General features: G+C 34.4%; 1 long non-coding RNA gene across 1 annotated transcript; it reads right to left on the bottom strand.

Annotated features, from left to right (window-relative positions):
- Positions 1–537: 537 nt before the first annotated feature.
- On the bottom strand, positions 538–8,454 carry LOC138709649 (uncharacterized). The gene is made up of 3 exons (XR_011334987.1): positions 8,321–8,454; positions 6,720–6,764; positions 538–589 (listed from the first exon to the last, which is right to left on the bottom strand). It is a non-coding gene; the product is annotated as an uncharacterized lncRNA (long non-coding RNA).
- Positions 8,455–10,205: the final 1,751 nt, after the last annotated feature.

Raw genomic sequence — 10,205 nt, 5'->3', positions numbered from 1 at the left:
ATGCAACATATTTCTGAAACACACTGTACTCTGTACTGTTTATTTCACTGCTAGCAACAGCGGCCGTAAGTTTGTGTGGCTGACGTTAGCAAGGACATTAGTGAAAGGGGTGGGAGTCAAGTACATATAGAAACGCAGGTACAATAAAAATTGAAGTAAAAATAAAATGATGTCCCTGTATATGCAGTATATATAACCGTGAGAACGGTTTTTAGTTATCTTTATGCTAGACCATGCCGAAATGTAGTAATTATATCAAGTATGAAAATTATGAAACGAGCTTGCGCTCGTTTCATAAACATACTCGCGTCTTAATTACTACCATTATAGGCTCTTTGCATTATGTAGTATTAGCATTCTGCTTATTGTATTGTTTGTGTTTTTTTGTTTTGTGAAGAATTTTAGGTAAGGGCGCAAATATCCATAGAAGCTGACGCTCCCTATTTTAAACCCCAATAACTATATTCCAAGAACACTTACAAAATGCGTAAATATTTTCATGTACAGAATAGTTTAAAATATTGGTTGTGCACTTACGGATGTTAGTAAAATCTCCTCCAACCCAGCTTGCTGCAGGCCCCACCAATGTCTGAAAAGATAGAGGTGAATTCTTGAGAAGTAGTATTCCTACATATTAAATAGTATTCATATTGGTAGTATACAACAGTGATTTTCTTCTTCCCAATTAAATCTTTATATCTATTAACACTTGTGTTTAGGTTTATATTAATACGACTGTACAGCAGATTCCTGATATCTAATTCAGATTTCACTAATTCTAAATTCATGATAATAAATTAGGAATTTTTTTGCACAACAACTTGGAGTTAAATATTCCATGTGTATTACGTGGTATAGGATTCTCGCCTATGAGTCATTCCACGTCAAATTGCACAGCAATAAAACACGACCTTCTCGGAAATGGTCGAATTTTTTTTTCATGAATTCCAGACATCAAATAAGGAGACCCGTATTGTTTTATTTTCACAATTATTAATTATTTGCTTAGTTATGACTACTTGAATTTACGCAAATTATGCGCGCACTGTTACATAAACTCACTTGGAACTCTGTGTCTACTGTACATATAATTGGATGCACTTATGCAATATGGAACCAAGTCCAAAATACAGCTTTTGAGCTACAGCTGTTTTAGCAAATCGTTACAAATAAAATTCTACATCAATACTATTACGAAAGTAATGATTGCATTATTAACATTCTGAAATGCTCTTTCAGATCAATGGTGCAGCTCGCATCAGTATTTGACTCACACAGAGTAGAAGGGCAACATTGGAGTTGGTTCCATATTGCTTATTGCAAAAATGGATATTGGCACTTGGTTCTCAAATGAGAGATAGATGAGGCAACAGTCTAGTTCAAATCCATGTTTAACACTTTATTATTGGAAAACTAAACATCGAAGACACTAATTGTAGAATTACAAATAAAATTTAAAAAATATATACATTCATTAGCATTTGTTCATGCATTGACTTATCATTCCAAGGTGAAGTCAAGGGGAATATTTATTCCATCAACATCATCCTGTCCACACCTGTGGAGTAACGGCTAGCGCGTCTGGCCAACCCAGGTTCGATTCCCGATCGGGGCAAGTTACCTGGTTGAGGTTTTTCCGGGGTTTTCCCTCAACCCAATATGAGCAAATGTTGGATAACTTTCGGTGTTGCATCATGGGCTCATTTCACCGGCATAATCACCTTCATCTCATTCAGACGCTAAATAACCTAATCTGTTAATAAAGCGTCGTAAAATAACCTACTAAAATAAAAATTCATTGGATTTTCTTCTGCAGTTACATATTTGATACCAAAACATCTTCGGTTCTACAACTTTCTTTGATACATTAACATTACTCTTGTTGCTATAATATAATATAATATAATATAATATAATAGAATATAATATCACTCCTATTAGCAAAAAGTTGTATTCAAACTCCCATATTTACACAAAACAAACATGGGAACTGACAGCTTGGAGTTGGTTCTAAATTGCAAAACACTGCACTATGGATTCTGTTTTTGGTGGTTGGTTCAGATTTCTCTATAGGGCAGCACGTTACAGATAGGAGTTGGTTCTATTTTGTATAAGAAACTATAGACATTAAGACACATTTTGCAATAGAAATCCAGATATTCATAAAATGGTGGTTGGTTCCATATTGCATAAGTGCATCCAATTGAGATTTGCGGTTTGGCGCATTTGAAAGACGAAATACAACACTTTTTATTACTTTAGGCCTATCAAAAATAAATTGAAAATTTGGCCTATTTTTTTAATCACTACCTTTTCAAAGCAAAATTACTAGGCCTATATTAAATAGCCAAGTTAAAAATCTGAAAAAAAATATAGACTTGTTCGCTGATGTATTATCTGTAAACTACTGCATTTATTAATATGGGATCTGCACCCATACATTTGTAACAATTTATTTTCCGGAGGCGTGCACGCGCTCGCAATGCCCAGCTAATGAACTGCTTGCAGCCATAGGCTAGAAGGCTGCCCGTGGAAATCCCCCGTTGCATCTGATGTCACCATACTAATCCTCAAATGATTAATACCTTAAGGAAAAGTAAATATCTTATCTAAAGTTACTTTATTATTGTCAGCTCAGCTAAGAGGGGGAGCCCTTCACAGTGCTATATGTTTATACTGTAATATAGCCAAGTGTTTGATGATAGCAAGGCTGGGTAAGGCAGTAAACTTTATGGCAGTAAACAGATGGCAGGAGACAAAATATAGAAGAGAAAAATAACCAGTTTGGGTTTGAATTTCAAGGAGTGACGTGACTTCTATACAATATGAGTGATGGTAAAGATCGTGTAATATATAATAATAATAATACTTACTTACTTACTTACTTACAAATGGCTTTTAAGGAACCCGAAGGTTCATTGCCGCCCTCACATAAGCCCGCCAGCGGTCCCTATCCTGTGCAAGATTAATCCAGTCTCTATCATCATACCCCACCTCCCTCAAATCCATTTTAATATTATCCTCCCATCTACGTCTCGGCCTCCCTAAAGGTCTTTTTCCCTCCGGTCTCCCAACTAACACTCTATATGCATTTCTGGATTCGCCCATACGTGCTACATGCCCTGCCCATCTCAAACGTCTGGATTTCAAGTTCCTAATTATGTCAGGTGAAGAATACAATGCGTGCAGTTCTGTGTTGTGTAACTTTCTCCATTCTCCTGTAACTTCATCCCGCTTAGCCCCAAATATTTTCCTAAGCACCTTATTCTCAAACACCCTTAACCTATGTTCCTCTCTCAGAGTGAGAGTCCAAGTTTCACAGCCATATAGAACAACCGGTAATATAACTGTTTTATAAATTCTAACTTTCAGATTTTTGGACAGCAGACTGGATGATAAGAGCTTCTCAACCGAATAATAACAGGCATTTCCCATATTTATTCTGCGTTTAATTTCCTCCCGAGTGTCATTTACATTTGTTACTGTTGCTCCAAGATATTTGAATTTTTCCACCTCTTCGAAGGATAAATCTCCAATATTTATATTTCCATTTCGTACAATATTCCCGTCACGAGACATAATCATATACTTTGATAATAATAATAATAATAATAATAATAATAATAATAATTTATTTAATCTGACAGGATTAAGGCCATAAGGCCTTCTCTTCCATCCTACCAGATAGCACATATAAATACAAAAAAGAAATACAAACACTGATGAAAATGATACAAATTAAGTTAAAGCCCTATAGAGGGTCAACAGAGTCAAAAGTACATTATAGTGCTCTCATCAAGCTAATACAACAAAAAGAAAGAAAACAGAGATAGCAATGATGATATTGATAACTGACAGTAATAATAATAATAATAATAATAATGATAGTAATAATAATAATAATAGTAATAATAATAATAATAAATACATTGCATATTAATTTTCAATTTTACAACAGCATAGTTACAATATTTACTATATGTCATGGGTTAAGATGAAGTTCCGCAACCTGACAGGTGTTCAACAAGCAATTCCACGAACTAGAATGTGATTTTTTAATTTAAATTTGAATTTTGATATTGTCCGACAGTCTCTGACGTGGTCAGGGAGAGAATTCCAGAGGCGTGGAATAGATATGCTGAAAGGTGATGAGTAGAAGGATGTTCTGTGCAGAGGAATAGAGAGAAGGTACATGTTCCGGGTTCGAGGTAGTGAAAGGTAAACAAAATGAGATGCTAGGTAAGAGGGTGTGGAGGTGTGGATGATTTTAAATAGTAATAAGAGAGAGTTGAAGATTCTTCTTTCTTTAAGTTATATATATAAGCCAAGCTATATATAACAAGTGTTTAAATCCATTTACCTTCCTAATCACGCTTTTAAAAAGAAAAGTACACTAAGACGCATAAGTCGCGACTAATTGATAAAGCTCAATTTAAAGGAGTCTTTGAATGTGCAAATAAGTTATTCGTTCCGTAAAAATCAATCAATTTCCGGATAGGTCAGGTGAAATTATATGTGAAGCCGATAGTTCTTGTGATATTAATAAACATGAATCAAATGAAATTGCGGATAGAGAAAGTGATTATCCCAGTTCTTCTTCTAGCATTTCTATGGATACAGTGCTAGAAATCACTAATAATGAGGAATTAAACAAGAGTTTGATGTCAATAGAATCCCCTATCAAGAAAAGAAAGCTACAACAAAAACGATACCCCCGTGAAAAGTTTCAAAAAGTAAAAGGCTCCCTAGCATGGTAAAGTTTTTCATGTAGAAGATGCAACGTCATCCCTTCAAAAGTCAGCCATATTTTACTTTTACGGAATGCAAAGAAATGTACAACCTGAAAATTACATAGTTATTGCAGACTTTTCTGAAAATTATTCATTTGTAATACAAGATTCAGTACAAGGTGTGCATTGGAACATATGCCAAGCCACAATACATCCTTTCGTAGTATATTTCAAAGGAGATACAGAAATTCGTCACAAAATTATTGTCATCTCAGAAACCATGAAACATGACACCGATCCCTTTCACTTTTTTCAATCCGAAGCAATCAATTTCATAAAGCAAAAATTCAACGATATGAAAAAAAAAATCATCTACTTTTCCAATGGATCAAGTTAAAAAAAAAAAAAAAAGATTTTAAAAATAATTGCTTACATGAAGACGATTATGGAATTAGTGCTGAATGACACTTCTTTGCAACGTCGCATGGTAAAGGTCCATGTGATGATGACATTGGAGAAACTGTTAAAAGATTTGCCACTAGAGCCAGCCTATACAAGATCCTATAACACCAAAAAAAAAAAAAAAAACTCTTTGATTGGTCACAAAAACATTTCTAACGTGTCATTTATATTTTTTCCATTGAATAAGCATAAAAATCACACTGAAAATTTGCAGGTCAGATAACATAATCTAAACCCTATAACTGGTACATTAAAATTACATTCTTTCATTCCGTTGTCAAAAACTGAAGATTTAGTAAAACAGTTTTCTTTCAAGAAAGAAGGTAGGCGAATGAAAATTTAAAGTGGAGTGTGAATGAAAACAAACGTTTAAAAAGCATAATGTACAAATATTTGAAGATATCATAATAAGTAAATTAGCAGCGTTTCCTCGAGTGACTTGATCCGACTGGGTGTAATGTTGCAACGTTCAGTCAATCATCCAGCGCCGATAAACCTCCCAGCGCGCTTCAACGCTTCCCGTCCACTGCTGCTGCGCCGACCGCTACACATTGTGTCGTAAGTAATTAAATTTCCATTAAACTATTGGAGATCCCATTCTGATTTTTTCTGGAATTATTAAGAATACTACAGTGCACCTAGTAAGATTTTTTTTTAGATTTAGTAGGGCTATTTCACATTGATATATAACTTTTAAAAATTGAACTATAAACAAATATTTGTAATAATTATATTAAAATTAGTTAGTAAATATTTAATAAAATGCAGTACTTTAAGCTTTTAAATGCATTTTTCAAAAAATTTTTAACATCAATATCGTCAGAAATATGACGCTTTAAATGTTGCATTGTGCGACATTTTTAACGAATTTTAACATGTAATATTTTAAAAACATGGGGACGTAGGAGGAAATAAAAATACACTTGTTGGTTTATGAGACCCATAGAGTTGGTAAAAAAAAATATAAACGCAATCAGAAATATGAAGGTCAAAATTTGTATAATTTTGTGCGATTTGACGTGGAATGACTCCTATGTGCAAAATTTATTTCCCGTAGAAAATGTTATGTACAGGCCATTGTCTCCAAATGTAAACGACCTCAGACCAACATTTCATGATTTAAACCAACGAACGGAATTGCTTATTTCAGTCTCCACGAGTCTCTTGAATGATAAATACATTTAAGGGACTTTTGTAAGCTCCTTTGATTTTCATAACAAACTACTAACTACCGCTCTGACGTTTGGTGGCTTTAGCTCACAAAACAATAACACAATAGCGGCAGATTCTACAAGTCTGAGAGTGTCAAGTTTTTGATGTCACTGTGCAGTTATTACCATCGGGGCGCGCATAAATGATTACATTTTGTACGGTACACACGCCAAATCTTTAATATTTACGTCCTTGTTTTGTTATTTAAAAGTATTACATTTTGACAGGCATACTTTATCAAGTTAGACAGACTACTCTGGTGATAAGTTTGGCAAATAAAAATTTAACTACCAGTATGAAATGTACTGTACTTACATACAAGACGTGTTTCCTATTGTCTATATTATCAACGTGTTGACTCTGAAATAAACACATAGATAAGTGAAGAGAGACTATGGAGTATCTGTTACAATTACGTAAAGATGAGGATTAGATAACACTTCAGCCCATTACCCCTATTTTAATTTACAAAATGAATACCCTTTGTGATATCAAAACAACAATTTCAATCGGGTACTTTTGGTAATAGGAATATAGGTCATTTCATAACAATATGTATTGTACAGGGACATCACTTTATTTTTACCAACATTTTTAACATTAATCTGGCTATACTCGGAAACACTGTTGCCCCCTTCCATTACAGGAGTTTGATGTTACTAGTGCAATTTGTAAACAAATCATTTTACTAGGTATAGGAGGAGAGAAAAGTAGTGTATCCATTTATGTTGTAGGGAAATACGATATTACGATTTTCAGTTTGATCATCACTTTTATGGAATTTATCAAAATACAGTAGAGTAGTAACAGTTTTTTTCAAAAACTCAACTTTTCAGGCGGCTATGTTCGTTATGTAATAACTACTTTATTTAGCATATTAATTATTGAAGTTATCATACAATATAGAGAGTGCATTTAAGTTGAGGGGGTCATAAGTAAAGGGCTGTAAGTGCACTTAAGTTACTTTTGAGAAAATGGGGTTTAAATATTTAAGCTTTCGTATAATCGGTGAAATATTTTATTTAAATTTTAATGTGTGATGCGATTAAATTATCCCTTTGCCACTAAAATTGTAGATACTTTTGCTTACACTGGATGCATTTAACTCATGTTATTACAAATGTCACTAGCATTCCTTTGCTTCTAGCCACCTCAATTAAAAAAAAAGCTAATCTGAATTTTTAAACAAGTTGCTGAAAATGGTTGCCGTTCATTACAATGCAGGCTTCAATTCAATACACATATTATTAAAAACATTTTGAAGCATATTCTCTGAAATTGAATTTATCGTTTCTTGAATATAATTTTTTAGTACGATATTATTAATATAGGTTCTTTCTTCTATAAAAAACGCAATCATATTTATGAAACACACTATACACTGCAGTGTTTACTTCACTGCTTGAAGACTTCGAATGCAACAGCGGCCGTAAGTTTGTGTGTCTGACGGGAGCAAGGACATTAGTGAACGGGTGAGAGTGAAGTACATTCAGAAATGCAGGTACAATAAAAATGCAAGTAAAAATAAAATTAATGACATTACTTACGGTTCATTTTATATATTAACACCCCAGATCACATATAGATTGCTCATTCCTGTGTTAAAATCGGTTGCACTTTGAAGAGAACAACCGCCAGGGTCGCCTCCCGTCCGCCGTAAACGAACTTGAGATGACAGTACAGTCGCTAATGCAATTCAAATTGGAGTTATGACGTAACTCCTTATGTAACAACTAGATGGCAGCATAGTAAACCTAACAAAAGTTGTTACCGTGAAAGCCTATAACTCCGAGCAATCTGGGTATATATGATCTAGGGTTAACACTAGTTACCTATGTTAAAAACTTAGAATTTAGACATATATTAAATATCTACAGTATTATATTACAGAGCATGAAATACTGACGCAATCTTACCTGATTTACACTTAATGCTAGTGTAAGCAACGCTAGAATCGTGTGCTTAAGCATACTGTATTATTGTTGCATATTTCCTTGTGGTGTATTTTAGAAGGGCTTATATTTTTACTGACAATGCATTACACTCCTAATATCTGGTTTATAGGCACTTCAACGTCTTCTGTAAAAGAACAAAACGTAATAAAAATTTTAATTCCTTTAACTCAGAAAACTGTGCTGCATTATTAATAATAACCGTATTTCAGTATAACAAAACCGTATAAGAAGAACTTAATTAATAAACAGTGTGACTTCTGGTTTTGAACTGCTTGTTAAAGTCATTTCGCTAAGGAATAAAACGGGTAAGAAGCTATGTAAATTAAGAGCATTGATAGACTACTGAACACTCACTTATTTATGCCATTATTGTCGCTAGGAGACCATATTAAGTCATTAAAGCGTCTGTCTTTTATATCTTTAATTGTATCTTATGTGTATTAAGAGTCCGTAGTTATAATAGAAATTATTCGTTATATAGCACTATTTCAGCAATTCCTATTCCAGTTCAATGCTATGTGAGTATTGAAAATCTCTGCTATAAAATGTAACGTTCTCTTACAAAATTTTATGATAGGGTTTAATAAAAGTCATAGCCACCGGCATAGCTCGACCGGTAGCGCGTTTGCTTGCTGATTTGGAGTTGCGCTCGGGCTGGTTACCTGGTTCCGTTTGTTCCCAACAGTAGGGCGAATGTAAGGTAATCTATGGCGAACCCTCGGCCTCATGTCACCAAATATCGTGTCGCTATCATCAATTCCATCGATGCTAAATAACAGAGCAGCTGATACAGAGTCGTTATATAATGAAGTAAAAAATAATATATTAGTGTCCACACCTGTGGAGTAACAGTCAGCGCGCCTGGCCGCGAAACCAGGTGGCCCGGGTTCGAATCCCGGTCGGGGCAAGTTACCTGGTTGAGGTTTGAGGTTTTTTCCGGGGTTTCCCCTCAGCCCAATACGAGCAAAGGCTGGGTAACTTTCGGTGCTGGACCCCGGACTCATTTCACCGGCATTATCACCTTCATATGATTCAGACGCTAAAATATAACCTGGATGTTGATACAGCGTCGTAAAATAACCCAATAAAAAATATATTAATACAAATCTTAGTAAACAGTGAAAGCTGACATTCCCTTCAAATAAAGTATAGACTAGGCCTATTGGACGAATGGCATGAAAAAGAAAAAAAAAATGCCTTCAAACTCTTCGTTCACAATTATCGAGTGGTAGTTACCTCGCTTTCCATCAGATTCGAAACTCACATGTTCAAACAAGAAAGATTTATTTTTAAGCTCTATAAATTCAATTGTGTGTCTATATTTATAGATTTATAGGACGTGAATAGTAAGAGAATACCATTTATCGGACACTTCTCACTCACAGTAAAAATAAACGTGGCTAGTCATGACCATCATGTTGGATTGGTGTATTGATTTATTTATTATTTATTTACTTATTTGTTTGTTCGCTTGTTAGTTTTGTTTGTTTCGTTTCTTTCTTTGTTTATTTATTTATTCATTTTTTATTTATTTATTTATGTATTTATTTGTGTATTTATTCATTCATTGATTCATTTATTCATTCATTTATTCATTCATTCATTTATTCATCCATTCATTCATTCATTCATTTAGTTCACACCTGTGGAGTAACGGTCAGAGCCTCTGGCCGCGAAACCAGGTGGCCCGGGTTCGATTCCCGGTCGGGACAAGTTATCTGGTTGAGGTTTTTACCGTGGTTTCCCCTCAACCCAATTTGAGCAAATGCTGGGTAACTTTCGGTGCTGGACCACGGACTCATTTCACCGGCATTATCACCTTCATATCATTCAGACGCTAAATAAC

This window comes from Periplaneta americana, chromosome 1 (genome assembly GCF_040183065.1).
Source record: "Periplaneta americana isolate PAMFEO1 chromosome 1, P.americana_PAMFEO1_priV1, whole genome shotgun sequence".
Classification (NCBI taxonomy): domain Eukaryota; kingdom Metazoa; phylum Arthropoda; class Insecta; order Blattodea; family Blattidae; genus Periplaneta; species Periplaneta americana.
This window is presented reverse-complemented; position numbering and strand designations above follow the sequence as displayed.